We start from the raw sequence: 21,752 nt of genomic DNA, 5'->3' as shown, positions 1-21,752 counted from the left end.
CCTTCATCTCAAGCACCGCTCCGCTGGGCCCTTCCTGTCAAGCACCGCTCCGCTGGGGCCTTCCCCTCAAGCACCGCTCCGCTGGGCCCTTCATCTCAAGCACCGCTCCGCTGGGCACCGCCATCTCAAGCACCGCTCCGCTGGGCCCTTCATCTCAAGCACCGCTCCGCTGGGCCCTTCCTGTCAAGCACCGTTCCGCTGGGGCCTTCCTCTCAAGCACCGCTCCGCTGGGCCCTTCATCTCAAGCACCGCTCCGCTGGGCCCTTCATCTCAAGCACCGCTCCGCTGGGCCGTCATCTCAATCACCGCTCCGCTGGGCACCGCCGTCTCAAGCACCACTCCGCTGGGCCCTTCATCTCACGCACCGCTCCGCTGGGGCCTTCCTGTCAAGCACCGCTCCGCTGGAGCCTTCATCTCAAGTACCGCTCCGCTGGGCCCTTCATCTCAAGCACCGCTCCGCTGGGCCCTTCCTATCAAGCACCGCTCCGCTGGGGCCTTCCTCTCAAGCACCGCTCCGCTGGGCCCTTCATCTCAAGCACCGCTCCGCTGGGCACCGCCGTATCAAGCACCGCTCCGCTGGGCACCGCCGTCTCAAGCACCGCTGGTCCATTGACAGGGCCGGTTCTGTGTCGAGCAGGTGTTCACGAAGCACTCTGGGCACCATGCCTCCTCCAATACCAGTGGAGTCGGTTATCCATCTGATGGACTGTGGCTTTGCACTCCCCAGGATGGTACAGTGGGCATGGAGGCCCCTCGTGGGTCTGGCGTCGTGGACTCATGTGGCTGAGGTGCCCCCCTTTCCCTTCCCCCTGAGGTGCCGGTTGCTTTATCATCTGATGCCCCTGCAGTGTTCTCTCCAATGGTATCCGGTCTCCTGTGTGGGCTTTGCCCATGTGTTTGTACACATTGGCCCACGGACTATGGATATTGAACGGACTGTGCAGGACTTATTGACTATGTTTATACTTTGCACTATGTTCATTATTTCTTTTGTATATTTCATATGGCATATTTACCATGACTTCAATGAACCTATTTTATACATAAATTTTAAACTTCATTTGAATTATGTCTTTGCATTCTTCCGGGGGGTTTGGGGGTGTCACTCTGACTTGTTGCTCTGCATTGGTGTGTAGGTATTGGGGGGGTGGGTTGGGGGGGTGGGTGTATCGCGTATGTGTGTGCCCGTAAGCTTTCCTCCTCCCCCCTCCCCTGTGTCGTAGGTGCAGTACTCACGTTGTCGTCTGCGCCGGCGTTCGTACTCCTGGTAGATGAGCAGGTAGACAATAGCCGGTAGGATGTGTAATTCGGGCTCCATGCTGTCCTCCTTCCTCGTGGAGTGTGTATAGGTGAGCGTTTTCCCGTTTGTAGTCTGTTTCCGCCGTGTTTTTATCGGCGGGGCTCCCGCCCCGGAAAAGGTGGCGGATTGGTGAGTTGTGATAGGGTGGGCGGTACATAGTCTGCCGCCTGCCTGTTGGCGGTGACCGCCGCGCTGTTTGTCGGTCCCGCCGTGGCGGTTGGAGTGTTAATGTGGCGGGCTGTGTTGGCGGTTCCCGCCAGGGTCAGAATTCAATTTTTTGGACCGCCTGCCTGTTGGCGGGTTGGCCGCCGCTTTATCACCGACCGCCAGGGTTAGAATGACCCCCTAAGTCTGCTCTTCAACATGACATTAGTGCAGTTTCTGTGGGACTGGGACTGCTGTGGGGCGAACACCATAAATTGGCTGAACGAGTCAAAGATGTTGAAACTTTGATGGGGGACATGCAACCTGAACAATAAGTGCTAACACAAAAGGCAGAGGGACTAGCGGAAAGAGTGTGCATCCTGGAAAGGCATGCTGAGGATATGGAGGGTCACAGCTGCCATGATAACATCAGAGTGGTGGAGTCCTGTAGGGCACAGAGGGGCCTGACATGGTGGCATATGTGGAAAATTGGCTCTGGACAGAAGTGGCACTGGATCAACCTACCCTCCATCTTTTCCCTGGAGCGGGCCCACAGGGTCTCAGCTCACCCGCTGGTACAGGGTCACCCGTCTCACCCCTTGGTGACTAGACTGCCTCATTACTGGGACAGAGACATAACACTTCAGAGGGTGTGGATGGATGGCCCCTTCACAGTGGATAATAGCAAAGTCTCTGTGTTTCCAGACTTTGTAGCAACGGTCCAGGCACAATGTGCCTCGTTTTTGATAGTCAGGAAGGCCCTTCAAGATAAAGGACTGCAGTGCTCCCTGATGTTTCCCACCAAACTTTGGATCATCCTGGCTAGTACAGCCCATTTCTGCGAGACCCGGAGGCCGCCTGGAGCTGGATGGAGTTCTACAGCTTTGAATCAACACTCCCCAAGGCCAGGCCTTGTTCGGGCCTTGACAAACAAAGGCCCAGAAAATGTTCACAGGGGACCCTTATTGGGAGATCACTGAACAAACCATCTCTCTCCCAAACTGAACAGGAGCAAGCAGTGGCCCTGCTCGCAGTTACTGAGATTGTCATGTCTCAGAAGGCAGATGTTGACACTGGCACCCCCTTGGAGCGCAGATCACTGCCCCTGGACGCGGAAACTTCCCTAAGTAATGGACAGTGCCTGCCAAAAGTAGCTCCACAGTCTGTGGATGAACTGATCCAAGAAGGAGGACTTAGAAGGAGGGAGCTGTCTTTGTATGGTTTCCTACTCACTGATCCTGACCTTCTGCTCGGTTGGAGAGAGATCACAGCTTGTCCTTGGATTACTGTTATTGACATTGGAGTTTCAGATAACGTCTCATGTTAGTGATTATAGCCAGAACTGTGGCCACTGACTAGCGGCTCTCAGGCACTGGGTTATAGACCAGCCAGCACACCTGGGGCCTATTTGTTTTTGATGCTTGGACTTGGGCGGCATGGGTGATACTTGCCTAGCGTAGCCCCCCCACCTCCTGTAATAGCCTCTGTCTGGGCACTGGAGGTGGCTTTCTTGTAATGATGTTGTTGTTTTTCAGGTGTGGGGGGCAGGCTGTTGCTGGGCTACTTGAGAGATGGGGTGGTTGTGGCTGAGGATTTTATGTGCTTGTCTCGAGAGTCCTTATGCTTGGTTTTGAGGGGGAATCTGGAAGAGAGAGTGAGAGCCGCTCTGAGTCCCACTCACACCTATTGGGGTAATGACCAGCTAAACCCACATTAACCCTGCACATTAACCCTTCTATCCTGGAACATTCGCAGGATGGGGTCTGCGACTATACACCACAACATACACAGATACCTGAAGAGTTTTAGCAGGACAGCTTGCAATATTACAGTAAATACCCCTTACCCGTGGGAGGCAGACTGATTGAGACATAGATGAAGGGGGCAATTATTTGCCACCACTTATTTGGCATCACCTTTTGTGCTCACTCACTCAGAAATTGATAGAGAAGGATGTCTTGGTTAACAGTAAACGTCTAGGCGAAGACATGAAGCTATGGAGGGTGTATGCCCCAAACCAGGACCAGGGGGGTCATTCTGACCCTGGCGGTCACCGACCGCCAGGGCCAACGACCGCGGAAGCACCGCCAACAGGCTGGCGGTGCTTCCTGGGCCATTCTGACCGCGGCGGTAAAGCCGCGGTCAGAAAAGGGGAACCGGCGGTTTCCCGCCAGTTTTCCCCTGGCCCAGGGAATCCTCCATGGCGGCACTGCTTGCAGCGCCGCCATGGGGATTCCGACCCCCTTCCCGCCATCCCGTTCCTGGCGGTTTTTACCGCCAGGAACAGGATGACGGGAACGGGTGTTGTGGGGCCCCTGGGGGCCCCTGCACTGCCCATGCCACTGGCATGGGCAGTGCAGGGGCCCCCTAACAGGGCCCCATAATGATTTTCAGTGTCTGCTTTGCAGACACTGAAAATCGCGACGGGTGCCACTGCACCCGTCGCACCCCAGCAACTCCGCAGGCTCCATTCGGAGCCGGCTTCATCGTTGCTGGGTCTTTCCCGCTGGGCGGGCGGGCGGCCTTTTGGCGGTCACCCGCCCGCCCAGCGGGAAAGTCAGAATGACCGCTGCGGTCATTTGACCGCGGTGCGGTCTTTTGGCGGGCGGTGCCCGCCGCCCGCCGGGGTCGGAATGACCCCCCAGGTGCCCTTTCTCCATGCATTGTTAGCGCCTTTGGTAATGGACAACCTCATTATTGAAGGAGACTTTGACTGAGTTGCAGATGTTACACTTGATCGCTCTGCTCCGCTACCCTGACAGAGTCTTGGCCCACAAGACATCAGAGGGGTTCAGAGAATGGATGGGACAGCGGGGGACAGCAGATATTTGGTGGGTCTAGCATGGGCAGACAAGAGACTACTCATATTTCTTTCACATATATCAGCTACACACCATATTGGATATGTTCCAATGCTCGGACAGGCTTAGCCAATATGTGACTCATATGGAATGTTTGGGTTGCAGACTGTCGGATCATAGCCCTTTATAACTGAAATTCTGTCCCACAGAAGACCACCCAGTGGTACCCACATGGCTGCTTAACGCACTACACTTAGAAGATGTAAGCTTTAAGGATTCTGTAGGTACTGGCATTACATATTATTTAACACACAATCAGGGCACAGCCTACTCAGGTTTTGTTGAAAAGTAGTGGTCTGTGGCCACTGCCTAGGACAGTCTTTGGGAGTTAGGCAACAGCTTTATGGGGAACTCAGCATGCTGGAGAGCAAACTTCATGAACTTGATAATGCAGGGGGATCGAGGAGGGTGCAGGGGCTCACTTGGGGGAGGCCAGGAAACAATATGATATTTTACTGGAACGCCTGGACTGCCATGATTTTTAAGAATATGTGGCTAGAGCACACAATAAGGAGGGTAGGCTGGGTGGGTTATTAGCATGGTTCATCAGACCAGGGATAAAAGGGATCCCTATTACCCAGATCTTATCAGGCAATGAGGCAATGCTTTACTCACCTAAAGCAATCAACACATCTTTTCAAGAATATTATAAATCTCTTTATAGACAGCCGGAACCCCTCGTCTCAGAGACCCTGCACAACTTCCAGGCTGAGCTCCACTGCAGGTTTTTGATCAGGTGACTCGGGAAGCTCTGGTAGGCCTGATCTCAGTCCAGGAGATCAAATCTGCAATTAAAGGAATGGCAACTGGGAGTTTTACTCAGCATTCGGTGGGACCCTGGCTCTCAAGCTGAAGGCCTAGTTCACTGACTCACTGAAACTAGGTTCCCTGCCAGCATCCACCAGGGATGCCACGGTCATTCCGCTCCCCAATTCCAAGTAACTGGGTTTTTGTGCATCTGCATTTCGTCCTTTATCCATGTTAGACATGGATTTTGAGATTCTAAGTAAGATCATGGCACTCTTCCCCATATGCCAGCGTCAATATAGTTACCAAAATGGGTCTATCCCAGAACAGAGCACCTCCCTAAATCTCTGAAAGCCATACCACATTCTCTACCTCCCAGACACCCTGCTCCAGCCACAACCTATTATTATGTCAGTAGACCTTGAAAAGGCATTTGACTCGCTGAGGTGGGACTTCCTTTTCAGGGTCATCTGCAATATGGGACTTGGGGAAACCTGGATTATATGGGTTCAACTGCTGTACTCTGCACCCACAGCCTGTGTCAAAATAGGTTTAATGGTTTCCTCACAATGCGATGTCTATCTGGGCAGTAGACAGGTATTCTGCACGATGGTGACGCATAGCACATTGATGTACATGACCCCATCTCACTGCACTGCAATGAACAGTCATTGTATTTATGAAAATGTTCTAATACTAATTTCTCACACTTTGCCGTTTGTTATGATCATGGGGCCAGCTAAACACTGCTTCTTTCTATGCTGAAAATGACATACAATTGTAACTTTATTGTTACCAAGAAATGCTAATAAAAATAAGTTAAAAATAAATTATCTTTAGCCTGGCCCCAAATCCTCTCTGCAGTACTTTGCATACCGCAGGATTTCCTCTAAAGGCTTGGACCAGAAAATCACATTCTGCTGCATGTGCAAGTAAATCTCTAGGTGAAAACCAGGAACAAAATGATACACAAAATTGCGAGATCCTCCCGCTTGGGATTTTCGACACACTATGCTAACAAAAACCTACATAAGTTTTTCATAATTGGCATGCACTAACTCTTTAGACTCTTGTATGGTCCCTGGGCTTCTTAACTCAATTAATCTCTTTCAGGGAAACCTTAGCAAAGCATCCAAGTTAAGATCAAAGCTGTAGTTTATTTCTACAACAGACCCACAACCTATGAAGGATCTGGCCAACTCTCAGTCCCCAGGCAACAACTGTTACCTGAAATTCTAGAACTCACCATCAACCTCAAATAATACATAAATAAACAATGTAATATATGGAGTACACGTCATTGCCATACATGATGTAGAGGTAGGTATCATTCTCTAAAGTAATGTAACTACTGGTAAAATTATGAAATCATAAAGTTAGAGTTCATACAAATAAATAGATGAATAAAAAGTTTGAATATGGGGGGGGGGGCGTGGCCTGAGTATCAAGATGCTGGTCGCACTCTAAGAGTGCTTCGGACCCCTCTGTCATCCCCTCTGTAATCCATGGCCATCAATTTGTAACAAAGCTGCCCTGGACCAGCAACCAGTGACTTGATGTTGATGGTGTCCTTGTCTGCTGCCTGAGACCGTGATGGCGATCTCCCGGGCTGGCATGGAGACAGGTACTGTCTACTCAAGATAGCAGCACTATCTCTGTGATGGAGAACCCTGTCCTGTGGCCCTCTTCGATAGGTCCTGGCCCCCCTGTGCAGCATGACATCTCAGGGAGAACCACCTGTACCTGCAGCGGGATCTCTGCAGAGCGAAGCCCTGGGACCTCCCTGCTGAGCATCTGGGCTGTGAGATCAGCTGGCATGAGTGGAAGGTGTGGCAGCCCTGAGGTGAGCTGGCAGGTGCCAGGCGGTGAGCTCGCAGAAGCTGTTTCGTCTTTGCTGATTTCCTCCATGCACAGCCAGGTGGAGCGAGTGTGCTTGCGAAGCGGCATTCCCCCCTTGACAGTGTTGTTCCCACCTGCATTATCTCTGCCCGGTGGCCGGGAGAAGCGGGCCCCCCGGCCCAACAACGTTGAACATAGCTGAAGCAGGTGAGAGGGAGATATGCAGACGGCCCTGAGAGCGTGGATCTGCAGCGTGGGCCTCATGCTTGTCTCGTCACCTGCTGCCCCTTGTGTTGCGGCCAGGCCTCCACAATGGCAGTGACATGCTGAGGGGCACAGAGGGACCTTCTGTCTTAGCCCGGGTCTCAGGCCTCACAACCACCGGAGGAGGACTGGTGGCAGTGACCCAGAAGAGGGGGGAACTTTGTCTTGTAGGCTCTCTCCAGCCTACGTGACACAGGACCCTGGTTGAGGCATGGAAGTGAGTCCCCCCACCCTGAAAGATAATACATCAGAGGGCAAGGAACTGGGGTGATGTCCACTGTGGTGAACCCCTGAGATGTGCATATACCCACTTGGTCCTGTACAGGATGGAGACCCATGGAGAGGGGACTGCTTCTCTGACCTCTCACCCTGATGTGGGCCTGTGCCACTGCTTGCATCTTGCGGGGGCTGAGCTGGGGTATGCGCACTGGACCTTGACAGTGGACATTAGATATCCTGCACCCTACTTGGCGGTCCCTCTTTGACATCCATCTGCAGTGCCTGCTCCCTGTTAGGCCCACCTGGAGGGCGCTCACCCCATTGTTGTACCGAGGAGAGATGTCTGGGTCCCTTAAGCAAGGCTCTGCCTCACTGGATCTGAGGACTTCGCCCCAAAGTTACCCAGGTGCTCTGACATGGCTATTTCTGTGGCCACAGCTGGTGGTGAGCAGTGTAGGGCCGAGGAGGAACAGAAGCTGCTGGCTACACACCTCAGACCATGGGGAAGGATAATGCCTCCCAGTCCTCATTCGTTCAAACCTGTATGGAACAATTTGCTATAACAACTATCACAATACAGCAATGAGAATAGAGGGTGTCAATGTGGAGCTGGCATCTGGAGACCTCGCCACAATCCTTCAGGCAATGCAAACCTCCAAAACAGCTGTGGAAAAAAGATCGGCGAGGTCCAGGTGGATACAGTGCTGCTGCTCCAGGACATCCGCAATGCCACAGCTCGGCTGTCAGAGGCTGATACGTGGTTATCCACTGTAGAAGATGAAATGAAATCACTCAAAACACAGGTCTCAACTCTTCTTACTCGTACCGCTGGACTGCACAGATGTGCGAAGACACTGAAAATTGCTCCCGGCATAACAATATACGCATAATTGGCATCCCCGAAAAATGTGACCCCCACAGTCAATGGTAGGCTTCCTTGAACAATGGATCAAAATGTGGATGCCCCCCGCGCCTCTCTACCTGGTTTGCATTGGAGCGAGCACACTGGGCCCTGATCCATAAACCGCCACCAAGCTCATCTTCGAGGCCAGTGATAGCCCGCTTTCTTAACTTTTGAGATAGAGATGAGGTCCTCCAGGAGGACCAATCCCAAGCTTATCTCTGCTGCGGAGATGTCAATCAATCAATCAATCACTTGTTAAGCGCGCTACTCACCCGTTAGGGTCAGATGTAGGTTGACGGGGAGGGAGGTCCAGGTTTTGGTGGCGAGGTGGGAGAAGGATCTGCCGCCGGCTGTGGTATGATGGATGCGGGTGATGGTAGCGAGGGCGAGGTTGGCGGAGCGGAGCTGGCGGGTGGGTACGTGGAAGCTGAGACGTTCGTTGAGGTAGGCAGGGCCTGTGTCGTGGAGAACCTTGTGAGCGTGGATGAGGAGTTTGAAGGTGATCCTCTTGTTGACAGGGAGCCAGTGAAGGTCTCTGAGGTGGGCTGAGATGTGTTTGTGGCGTGGGATGATGAGGATGAGGCATGCAGAGGCGTTCTGAATATGTTGAGGTTTCCTCTGGAGCTTGGCTGTTGTTCCCCCGTAGAGTGCGTTGCCATAGTCCAGTCTGCTGCTGACAAGGGCGTGGGTGACCATTCTTCTGGTTTCAATGAAGATCCATCTGAAGGTCTTGAGAAGCATGCAAGGGTGTTGAAACATGAGGATGAGACAGCGTTGACTTGCTGGGTCATGGCGAGCAATGAGTCTAGTATGAAGCTGAGATTCCGTGCTTGGGTGGTGGGAGTTGGTGCAGTTCCTAGGGTGGCCTGGCCACCAGGAGTCATCCCAGACAGAGCGGTTGGAGCCGAGGATGAGGATCTCTGTCTTATCTGAGTTCAGTTTGAGGGGGCTCGTCTCCATCCAGTTGGCGATGGCATGCAGTCCATTGTGGAGGTTGATCTTAGCTGTGGCAGGGTCCTTGGTGAGAGAGAAGATCAGTTGGGTGTCGTCCGCGTAGGAAACGATGTTGAGGCCATGAGAGCGGACGATGATGGCGAGCGGCACCATGTAGATGTTAAAAAGGGTTGGGCTGAGAGAGGATCCTTTTGGGACTCCACAGATGGTCTTGGTGGATTTCGACAGGAACGGAGGGAGGCAGACTCTCTGGGTTCTACCGGAGAGAAAGGATGTGATCCAGTCCAGGGCTTTGTGGGGGGTCCCGGCGTCGTGGAGGTGTGTGCTGAGGGTGTGGTGACAGACGGTGTCGAAGGCTGCTGAGAGGTCAAGGAGGATGAGGGCCGCATTTTTTCCTTTGTCGAGCACGATCCTGATGTCATCGGTTGCGGCGATGAGAGCGGTCTTGGTGCTGTGGTTCTTGCGGAAGCCAAATTGGGAGATGTCGAGCGTGCTGGTGTCCTACAGGAAGCGGGTCAGTTGGCAGTTAACTATCTTCTCGATGACCTTCGCAGTGAAGGGAAGGAGGGAGATTGGCCGGTAGTTCTTGAGGTCTTCGTGTCTGCCTTGGGTTTTTTGAGCAGGGCGTTGACTTCGGTGTGTTTCCAGCTCTCCGGGAAGGTGGTGGTTTCGAAGGAGCTGTTGATGATGGCACGGAGTTGAGGGGCGATGATTTGGCCGGCTTTGTTGAAGACATAGGGGGTCATTCTGACCTCGGCGGTAAAAGGCGCTTACCGCCAGTCAGAAGGCCGCCACAACACCGCCGCGGTAAACCGCCACGGTCATTCTGACCCTCAAGAGGCAAACCGCCAAAAACCCGACATCCACAAAAGTCCGCCACACCAACGGCCAGCGTTAAACTGGCGAAGACCAAACCTCCACCGTCACGCCAACAGAAATACGCCCATGCCATTACGACCCACGAATTCACGCGGCGGTCTTTCAACCGCGGTATTCCATTGGCGGAACACACCGCCGCACCCAAAATACACCTACAGCTCCAAAACACAGCCACATTGGACAATTTGAAATACACACACCTGAGACACATACACATAACACTCCCACACACCCAATTAACTATAAAACACACACCCACATCACCCACAAACCACTACGACCACAAATCAGAGACGAAGCCCAGAGAGAGACAGCACAGAATAGAGAACACCATCACACAGAGGCACAATACACCATCACCCACACAACAACCACGCACAAAACACCACACACCACTACACTCACCACACTCATCACCGCAAACACCACCCCACACCTCATCCCCACCACCCCATGGCACCCCCAAGACACCCCAGGTTCTCAGACGCAGAACTCAGGGTCATGGTGGAGGAAATAGTTCGGGTAGAGCCCCAGCTCTTCGGGACACAGGTGCAGCACACCACCATTGCCAGGAAGATGGAGCTATGGCAAAGAATAGTGGACAGGGTCAACGCTGTGGGACAGCATCCACGAAATCAGGACGACATCAGGAAGCGGTGGAACGACCTACGGGGGAAGGTGCGTTCCATGGTATCCAGGCACAACATCGCGGTGCAGAAGACTGGCGGCGGACCCCCACCTCCTCCCCCAGAATTTACAACATGGGAGGAGCAAGTCTTGAACATCCTGCATCCTGAGGGCCTCGCAGGAGTAGGCGGAGGAATGGACTCTGGTAAGTCTAATCTCAACTACTTCATCCCCCCCACCCACCAGCATGCCAACTCATACCCCCACCCTCCCCCCCACCCCCATCACACATCCTCCCTGCTAATGTCTCACCATCACAACCCACCCATCCCAACACCAAACCCTGCATGCCACCACAAACCATCGACACCCATCACCTAAGCATGCCCACTGCACATACCCATCTCCCCCACAAGCCGCCGTCACAACAGCCCCCACAAAGGAATGCCAGCACTGGGGTACACGGGCACCCACCCATTGCACGCTATGGCACACACAGAAGCAATAACCATACTCTTATACCCCTGCAGGACCCGAACGCCACCACACCGCCCAGGAGGGTCCAGAAATGTCCATCCCACCCCCAGAAGAGGCCCCCAGTGATGACAGCAGCTCTGTCTCCCTGGACCCAGATGACCAGCCCGGCCCATCGGGGACCTCGGGACAGTCGGTTCCCCTCAGACAGCCACATGCCACAGCAGACCTACCCCCCTCTGGGAACACCAGCACAGCACCCACCCAGCGGGCCCATGCCTCTGTCTCCAGGACACGTCAATCAGCGGTGTGTCCACCACTACAGGGCACCCAGGTTAACCCACCACCCCAACAACAACAGGGACCTGGGGGCAGTGGTAGTGGGCACACGGTCCAGGGGACAGAGGCCCAGGGAAACAGGGGAACTGGGAGGGCTGTTGTGCGACAGGGGGGGGACAGGCCCAGGGAACCCATTCTCCATGAGGCCCTCACCTCCATCATGGGAGAATACCACCACTCCCAGGAGACGATGGCGACGGTCCTGGCCAGGTTCCAGGAGATCCAGGTACTGCAGGAGGAACAGTTTATGGGGTTCAGGGAAGAACTGAGAAACATTAGTTCCGCAATGGGCACCAACGTTGTGGCTCTCAACCAGATTGTCACCACATTGCGGGACCATGTGGCACCACAAAGGGCCCCTGTCACTAGCATGGACCAGGAACAGTCTACCACCTCCGCCGGCGCTAGTGGACAGGAGGCCCCGACACAAGAACAACCGGCCACCAGAACCCCACCTCCTGCAGAAGAAGAACCACCCCGCAAGCGGGGCCTGAGATCTAGGAAGAAGACAGAGTAGGATGCCAAGACCCCCGCCAGGAAAGGATACCCCCTGATGTCATCCCACTGTCCCACATTGTCACCCTGTCCAACCTTAAACTGCCCCTGCTCCACCTTCCACAGGCATATGGACAATGCACCTGTGAGACTGAGAATCTGGACTCTGCCATGGACATTCCTCCACCATCACCCATCACCGTTTTTCAACCATGTCCCAAAATTGAGCACTTTAATAAACACACTTATTGCACACAACTAATCTGGAGTCTGCCTGTATTTTTGAAAATATGTATTAGACATAAACGTGCCAAAATGACCAGTTACATTGTGATGACAACATACCACTGTCACACAGCTGTAGTCCATGGGCAAACAAAGCAGAGGTCACGCAGTGGGGCCCACATCTCTGAAATTGGAAGGGAAAGTCACAACTCTGTTAGCATACACTGGGTGAAAAGGACAGACAATAGAGAGGCAGGAGACTGTAAGTAAATGTAAAATGCCGGTGTTGATTCTTACCTGTGTGTTATTGAAAATACTGCTGTATCACTGTGTCCCTGTTGTCTGTGTCGTCCTCTTCGTCTTCCTCCTCTTCACTCTCCGCAGGCTCCAAAGCTGCTACAACACCACCATCTGGACCATCCTCCTGCAGAAAAGGCACCTGGCGTCGCAAAGCCAGGTTGTGTAGCATACAGCAGGCCACGATGATCTGGCACACCTTCTTTGGTGAGTACATTAGGGATCCACCTGTCATATGCAGGCACCTAAACGTGGCCTTCAGGAGGCCGAAGGTCCGCTCGATCACCCTCCTAGTACGCCCATGTGCCTCATTGTACCGTTCCTCTGCCCTTGTCCTGGGATTCCTCACTGGGGTCAGTAACCACAACAGGTTGGGGTTACCTGAGTCACCAATTAGCCACACACGGTGTCTCTGTAGTTGCTCCATCACATAAGGGATGCTGCTATTTCGCATGATGTACGCGTCATGCACTGACCCAGGGAACTTAGCATTTACATGGGAGATGTACTGGTCAGCCAAACAGACCACCTGGACATTCATGGAATGATAACTTTTTCTGTTCCTGTACACCTGTTCACTTTCTCTGGGGGGGTACCAAAGCCACATGTGTCCCATCAATGGCACCAATGATGTTGGGAATATGTCCAAGGGCATAAAAATAACCCTTCACTGTAGGCAAATCCCCCACCTCAGGGAAAACGATGTATCTCCGCATGTGTTTGAGCAGGGCAGACAACACTCTGGACAACACCTTTGAAAACATAGGCTGAGACATCCCTGATGAAATGGCCACTGTTGTTTGAAATGACCCACTTGCCAAAAAATGGAGTACTGACAGTACCTGCACTAGAGGGGGGATCCCTGTGGGTTGGCGGATGAGTGACATCAGGTCTGCCTCCAGCTGGGCACACAGTTCCTGTATAGTGGCTCGGTCAAGCCTGTATGTCAGAATGACATGTCGTTCCTCCATTGTCGACAGGTCCACCAGCGGTCTGTACACGGGAACATTCCTCCATCTCCTCGCAAGTTGCAGCGTACGGTGCCTAGGAAGGACAACAGCGAGCACAGAGTCAATCAACCCACAGGTACGTTCCCACAGCTTGCACAGTACACGATTCTCTATGCATTGAATGGCTTGTATGAGTGTCGATGGAAGGCCTAGGCATGTGTGACGCAGTAGAAATTAAGCCATGTGGGCCCTTGAAATGGCGGCTGCCTGATCTGTGAAGTGCGACAATGGGATGTGAGGTCAATGCGCTGGCGTGGCACACCGTGGCGGTAGGCGGTCGAAGACCGCGGCGCAAAGCCGCATTGGTTAACATTGAACCCTATGGGTTTCAGGAGCCAATGACGAAGTGCGCCGGCGGTCACGGTACGCACCGCCGCGGTACGCACCGCCACGGACGTGACCGCCATTTTCTATCTGCTTAATCACCCGAGACCTGATCATCCACAGGATAGGACCTATACTGCAAGTGCTGCTGTGACCTCGGTCTGGAAGATACAATGGCTGCTGCGACTGGGGAAAGGGCCCCTGCCTTCACTTCTGAAGAATTGGAGAAACTCGTGGATGGGGTCCTCCCCCAGTATGCGCTACTCCACTGTCCTCCAGACCAACAGGTAAGTACACTGGGACCATGCTTTGGGGGCAATGCCTGTGTTGAGTCGGGTGGATGAAAGATGGTGGGGAGGGGAGCGATTGAGGCATGCATCAAACGACGGATGAGAGCATGTGCCACATGGCAAGGGTGGGGATGGGGGGCCACTCACATCGAGCATGCAGAAAATTATGACAATGTTATTTCTCCCCCTGTACATGTGACATAGGTCAGCGCCCATCAGAAAATCGACATTTGGCGTGCCATCGCCAAGGACGTCCGGACCCTGGGGGTCCACAACAGACGGGGCACCCACTGCAGCAAGAGGTGGGAGGACATCCGCCGCGGGAGCAGGAAGACCGCGGAGGCTCTGCTGGGGATGGCCTCCCAACGTAGGAGGGGTGCAATTCGTCAATTCACCCCCCTGATGTCTCGGATCCTGGCGGTGGCCTACCCAGATTTGGATGGGCGCATGAGGACATCACAGCAGACACAAGGGGGTGAGTACCAGCACATTCTGCTATCTTAGCGCGCAGTGGAGGTGTCTGGGTGGGGGAGGAGGGCTGTGGGTATCCCTAGGCTAGGGCTATTTCTGTAGGCTAGGCCCCTCCGTAAGGCATGGCCCTGTGCCCCGCCCCCCACCTCTGTAGGGTGCCAAGTACAGCTATCCATGGCCCTGTGTCACCTATGTGTGCAGTTGTCATCCATAGGCTTGTAGGCCAAGTCCCAATGATTGAGTAGTGTACCCCAAGTGTGCGGCGTAGTGCAGGGGGCTTCTGTGTCTGTCCTCTCCGCCAACTGTGTTGCCAATGCATGCACTCAAGATGTCTTTATTCCCCCCCCCTTTTTTGCTGCACTTCCTGTTCATGTGTGCATTAGCATCATCAGGCAGAGGAGAAGTGGCATCGGAGCACGAGGGAGCTGCATCTCACATGGCCCTGGAGGGCCATGCAACTGACTCGGAGTTCACCAGTGAGACGGAGGGCGAGGGGAGCTCCACAACGGGGACACGTGGAGACATCAGCGACACAGACACGTCCTCGGAAGGGAGCTCCCTTGTGGTGGCGGCAACATCCGTGCCCACCGCAACAACAGGTACAGCCGCCACCCAGCGCACCAGCTCCGCCCTCCAAGCAGCCCCTCAGCGTTCGCCCTGTGCCCGCTCGCACACGAAGGCGGGCATCTCCTTCGCCCCAGGCACCTCAAGCCCTGCCCCAGTTATCCCTGCTGCCCTCAGTGAGGAGGTCATTGACCTCCTCAGGACGCTCATTGTTGGGCAGTCTACCCTTTTGAATGCCATCCAGGGGGTAGAAAGGGAGGTGCACCGGAGCAATGCATACCTGGAGGGCATTCATTCGGGTCAGGCTGCCCATCAGTGATCGTTCAACGCTCTGGCCTCAGCACTGACGGCAGCCATTGTCCCTGTCTCCTGCCTCCCTCCTCAAACTTCCTCCACCCAGTCCCACTCCCCTGTTCCTCTGCCTATCCCTGACACACCCACAGACCAGACTGCACACACCTCAACACCCAAGGGCAGCTCATCCAGACATAAGCACCACACATCACACAAGCATTCACACAAGCAACAGCCACATGCAAACATACCAACAGCCACTGCCTCCTCTGTGTCCCCCTCCTCCTCGTCTCCCTCCTCCCTCCCTGTGACGTCTCCATTCACACTTGCATGCACAACATCATCAGCCACTACGTCCATCACCAGCACACCCACCAGAACACTCCGCACACGTGCAGTCACCACCCCCACTGCCATTTACACGTCCCCTGTGTCCTCTCCCAGTGTGTCTGTCACCTCCTCTTCCAAACCACACAAACGCAGGCAGCCACCCACCCAACAGCCATCCACCTCACGACAGCCTCCGTCACAAGCACCTGCACCCAAAGACACCACACTTGACTCTCCTACAACCACATCTTCTTCCTCCACTCCCATACCCACTGCACCTACCCTTCCCACTGCTCCTAAAAAGTTTTTCCTGTCCAAAATTAACCTCTTTCCATCACCTGACCCACCCCCTCCATCTCGTAAGAGTCCAATCAGCACCTCAGCCACCACAACCCCTGGACCTACAAGGACCATAGTACAAGGATATTGGAGTCCACCACCTTCAAGGGCAGCTACATCGGCCAGCAGTAAAGGGGCAGCCAGCCCACCCCCTGGGAAAAAATCCAAAAAAGGCAAGGCCCGGCGCGAGAGGCCAGAGACGGCAGCCTCCAAAGGCACTACCCTGGCACCGTCAGGAAGTGGGGTGCCACCAGGCACATCTACAAAGGGAGGCAAGGGCCACAGAGAATCACGGAAGGATGGCAAGGGCAGCAGGGCCGACAAGTCCGGCAGCAGGCGAGCTGCCCAGGAGGGCCCCACCTCCATTCCGGGTGTGAAGGAGGACACCCACGGGCCCGGGACTCCAGCACAGGAGGGCCCTGCAAGCGAGAAGTCGGATGGCGAGTGAACTCCATATATTGGCCGGATATGGTGCCCTGGAGACACATGTCAAGAACCGCTGAACAGGGCCCTTCAAGACAAGCACCGCTGAACAGGGCACCGCCGTCTCAAGAACCGCTGAACAGGGCCCTTAAAGACAAGCACCGCTGAACAGGGCCCTTCAAGACAAGCACCGCTGAACAGGGCCCTTCAAGACAAGCACCCTGAACAGGGCCCTTCAAGACAAGCACCGCTGAACAGGGCCCTTCAAGACAAGCACCGCTGAACAGGGCACCGCCGTCTCAAGAACCGCTGAACAGGGCCCTTCAAGACAATCACCGCTCCACTGGGCCCTTCAAGACAAGCACCGCTGAACAGGGCCCTTCAAGACAAGCACCGCTGAACAGGGCCCTTCAAGACAAGCACCGCTGAACAGGGCACCGCCGTCTCAAGAACCGCTGAACAGGGCCCTTCAAGACAAGCACTGCTCCGCTGGGCCCTTCAAGACAAGCACCGCTGAACAGGGCCCTTCAAGACAAGCACCGCTGAACAGGGCCCTTCAAGACAAGCACCGCTGAACAGGGCCCTTCAAGACAAGCACCGCTGAACAGAACCCTTCAAGACAAGCACCGCTGAACAGGGCACCGCCGTCTCAAGAACCGCTGAACAGGGCCCTTCAAGACAAGCACCGCTCCGCTGGGCCCTTCATCTCTGCACCGCTCCGCTGGGCACCACCGTCTCAAGCACCGCTCCGCTGGGCCCTTCATCTCTGCACCGCTCCGCTGGGCACCGCCGTCTCAAGCACCGCTCCGCTGGGCCCTTCATCTCAAGCACCGCTCCGCTGGGCCCTTCATCTCAAGCACCGCTCCGCTGGGCCCTTCATCTCAAGAACCGCTCCGCTGGGCCCTTCATCTCTGCACCGCTCCGCTGGGCGCTTCATCTCAAGCACCGCTCCGCTGGGCCCTTCATCTCAAGCACCGCTCCGCTGGGCCCTTCATCTCAAGCACCGCTCCGCTGGGCCCTTCATCTCAAGCACCGCTCCGCTGGGCGCCGCCGTCTCAAGCACCGCTCCGCTGGGCCCTTCATCTCTGCACCGCTCCGCTGGGCCCTTCATCTCTGCACCACTCCGCTGGGCACCGCCGTCTCAAGCACCGCTCCGCTGGGCCCTTCATCTCTGCACCGTTCCGCTGGGCCCTTCATCTCAAGCACCGCTCCGCTGGGCCCTTCATCTCAAACACCGCTCCGCTGGGCCCTTCATCTCTGCACCGCTCCGCTGGGCACTGCCGTCTCAAGCACCGCTCCGCTGGGCCCTTCGTCTCTGCACCGCTCCGCTGGGCACCGCCGTCTCAAGCACCGCTCTGCTGGGCCCTTCATCTCAAGCACCGCTCCGCTGGGCCCTTCATCTCAAGCACCGCTCTGCTGGGCCCTTCATCTCAAGCACCGCTCCGCTGGGCACCACCATCTCAAGCACCGCTCCGCTGGGCCCTTCATCTCTGCACCGCTCCGCTGGGCCCTTCATCTCTGCACCGCTCCACTGGGCACCACCGTCTCAAACACCGCTCCGCTGGGCCCTTCATCTCTGCACCGCTCCGCTGGGCCCTTCATCTCAAGCACCGCTCCGCTGGGCACCGCCTCATCTCAAGCACCGCTCCGCTGGGCCCTTCATCTCAAGCACCGCTCCGCTGGGCACTGCCGTCTCAAGCACCGCTCCGCTGGGCCCTTCATCTCAAGCACCGCTCCGCTGGGCCCTTCAAGTCAAGGCCCATTGGCAGAAGGGGCAGGCCCGGATCTGTGTCGGGCAGGGCTGCACGATGCACTCTGGGCACCATGCCTCCTCCAGTACCAGTGGAGTCTGTAATCCACTTGAGAGACTGTGGCTTTGCACTCCCCAGGATGTAACAGTGGGCAAACCACCCACTGTAGAGACTTGTGAGACTGTGGCTTCGCACTCCCCAGGATTTCACAGTGGGCAAGCCACCCACTGTAGAGACTTGTGAGACTGTGGCCTTGCACTCCCCAGGATGGCACAGTGGGCAAGCCACCCACTGTAGAGACTTGTGAGACTGTGGCTTTGCACTCCCCAGGATGGCACAGTGGGCAAGCCACCCACTGTAGAGACTTGTGAGACTGTGGCTTTGCACTCCCCAGGATGGGACAGTGGTCATGGAGGCCCCTCGTGGATCTGGCGTCGTGGACTCATGTGGCTGAGGTGCCTCCCCTTCCCTTCCCCCTGAGGTGCCTGTAGTTTTTCTATCTGATGCCCCTGCAGTGTTCTCTCCAATGGATTCGGGTCTCCTGTGTGGGCTTTGCCCATGTGTTGAGGCCCATTGGCCCACGTACAATGACTGAAACCCAATTTGGACAGGACAATTTACATAAGTGTATATAGTTATAGATGTAGGAAATCATTTTTTACTTAGCCTTACAATATATTTGAATTTCATGATCATTTTATTTTGTCTTGGCATTCTTCCGCGGGGTTTGGGGGGTGTCACTCTGAGTTGTTGCCCTGCATTGATGTGTAGGTAGTTGTGGGTGAGGGTGGGTGTGTCGCGTATGTGTGTGCCCGTAATCTTTTCTCTTCCCCCCTCCTCTGTGTCGTAGGTGCAGTACTCACCGTTGTCTTCTGCGCCGGCGTTCGTGCTCCTGGTAGAGGAGCAGGTAGACAATAGCTGGTATGATGTGTAGTTCTGGTTCCATGCTGTCCAGATTCCTCGTGGAGTGTGTAGAGGTGAGCGTTTTCCCGTTCGTAGTCTGTTTCCGCCGTGTTTTTAACGGCGGGGCTCCCGCCCCGGAAAAGGTGGCGGATTGGTGAGTTGTGATAGGGTGGGCGGTACATTGTCTCCCGCCTGTCTGTTGGCGGTCACCGCCGCGCTGTTTGTTTGTCCCTGTCAAAGCCCAGCTCACCTGAGTTCTTGTTCAGTTCTGATGGAGGTTGAAGACAATCCGACCCCACCCTGAAACTGCTTGTTCCAGCACACTAGTTTTTAAAACAGTGCACTAAGAACAGAAGCTCAAGGGAAGGGGGGAAGTGGATAAAATAAAAAAAAGAGAGACAACACCGTTCTTGCGTTTCCACTGTTGAAGTGCTGCACAAATCTGCGGCCCTTTCTGACTTCTGTAGAAACTGGTGCCTAATGAAACATAAACAAAGAACAGATAAGTGCAACCTATTCCTAAATGGGTTCCTGACTATCCCTTTATTTATTGGAAATTCTCTTCTAAAAGTACCTCTTGGATCCTGGTCTCTAGTTTCCAGGTTTGGAATGTGTTACTGCTCTGGGATGTGTTTTCTATTACTGTTAAGCTTCTAAAAAATTAAACAAATACCGTTATCAGAATTACCAATATCAAACATTCATCATAATATAACTAAAGCCTAAATTCCCAATAGCAGACTCACTTTTCGCATATTTCCAGAATCTTTTATAAAACAAATACTGTACTTTTACATCAAAATACAGCATGTAATTTGTGCAAGTCCTTGATTTACTGTTTTCCTTGCTGTCAATGGTTTCCACTGTTCGATTCCCAAAAGTTCCATGAAAAAAAACAATGTCCGCTTCACAAAGTCCTGCAAAATAATCCTGCAACAAAGAGCCTGAATCACAATGCTCGTGGAAGGCACTTCGCCTCAAACTGTCTATACACGAATCCAGAAATTGCCGTCAAAGCTCCCTCAGGTAATAAAAAGTTTTGCACTTACTTGTTGCTGGCAAGAGATACTGATCAGTCTAACCTTGTCTTCTTTCTCTTTTGCAGGTTACTCGTAGGAGAGAGGCTGAGGCAAGGAGGAACCGGAAACCGGAAGAAGGAAGAGCCAGCAGCTGCGCCAATTGAAGTCAAAGAAAGTCTGTAAAGAGCAGGAGTGCCAGCGCCGAGGGATCTGTTCTCAGGTAAGCGGGAGGTAGACGAGCACAAGCACTGGGTGAGGCTCGGGGGATGCCTTTTATAGACAGGGCTGGGTGTGGTTCGAAGAGCTGGGTGTGGTTTGAAGGGCTGGGTGTGGTCCTCACATGCTGCACATGTTCTTGGAAGGTGTGCAGAGCTGGGTGTGGTTTGAAGAGCTGAGTGTGGTCCTCACATGCTGCACATGTTCTTGAAAGGTGTGCAGAGTTTCAGTTATTATGCAAATGAGTTGGATTAACACATGGCCTAGGGAGGAGTGTTTTAAAGAAGCCTTGGTAAAAGCAAGGCCCAATGTGTAAACAAAACAGCACATTAAACAACATACACAGAAGCCTAGGGGGGGGGGGAAGGTGAGATAACAAGAAAGGCTTTGAATAGTAAGTTTAAAAGGGAGCTATTACAGAACCCACTAGTGCAGTGAGAGGGGACATGCTCTTTGCTGTGTACAAACCTTAACAGTTGCCCCCCTCAAAGGCCCTCCTACAGGACGGGGTTTTCCTGGATTTTTTTAATAAAACCGTCTAATCAGCTGTGGGGCATGTACATATGATGCTGGTTCCCATGAATTCTCAGATTCATCATATCCTTTCCATTCTACTAAATAAAACAGACGTCCACTAATTATTTTTGAGTCTTTTATGCTTTTCACTTCATATTCCAGATTTCCTTTAATTGGTATGGGTGGAGGTGGTGGTTCAGGTCGGGTTTTTGAGTTGTACGGCTTAAGCAAGGACACATGGAATGTAGTATGTACTGGATATTCTTTTGGTAAATCTAATTTTACTGTTACCGGGTTTACTATGGCAGTTATACTAAAGGGTCCAATGAAACGTGGTTGCAGCTTTTGGGATCCCTCTATGTTTAGGTTTTTTGTGGAGAGCCATACCTTGTCACCAATTTTATACATTGGGGCCTCAGACCTGTGTTTGTCTGCTTGGCTTTTCATGCTTTCCTTGTACTTTAATAAATGTTTCCTGGCTTTGTCTTGTATGTCACCTAACCTCGTCAGTCTATCCGTTACTGTAGGCAACAGGGAATCTTCTAACAAAATGGGTATAGCTCTTGGATGATACCCCTGCAAGAAATAGAATGGTGAGCAAAGTAGAGCTGAATGCTCAGTATTATTATAAACAAACTCTGCTACAGGAAGAGCTTCCAACCATTCACTAGAATAATCAGCCAATAAACAACGTAGCGTTTGAAGTAAGGTTTGGTTCAGTCGTTCAGTCTGTC

Source organism: Pleurodeles waltl, chromosome 2_1 (genome assembly GCF_031143425.1).
Source record: "Pleurodeles waltl isolate 20211129_DDA chromosome 2_1, aPleWal1.hap1.20221129, whole genome shotgun sequence".
NCBI classification, from domain to species: Eukaryota; Metazoa; Chordata; class Amphibia; order Caudata; family Salamandridae; genus Pleurodeles; species Pleurodeles waltl.
Note: the sequence above shows the minus strand (reverse complement) of the source record.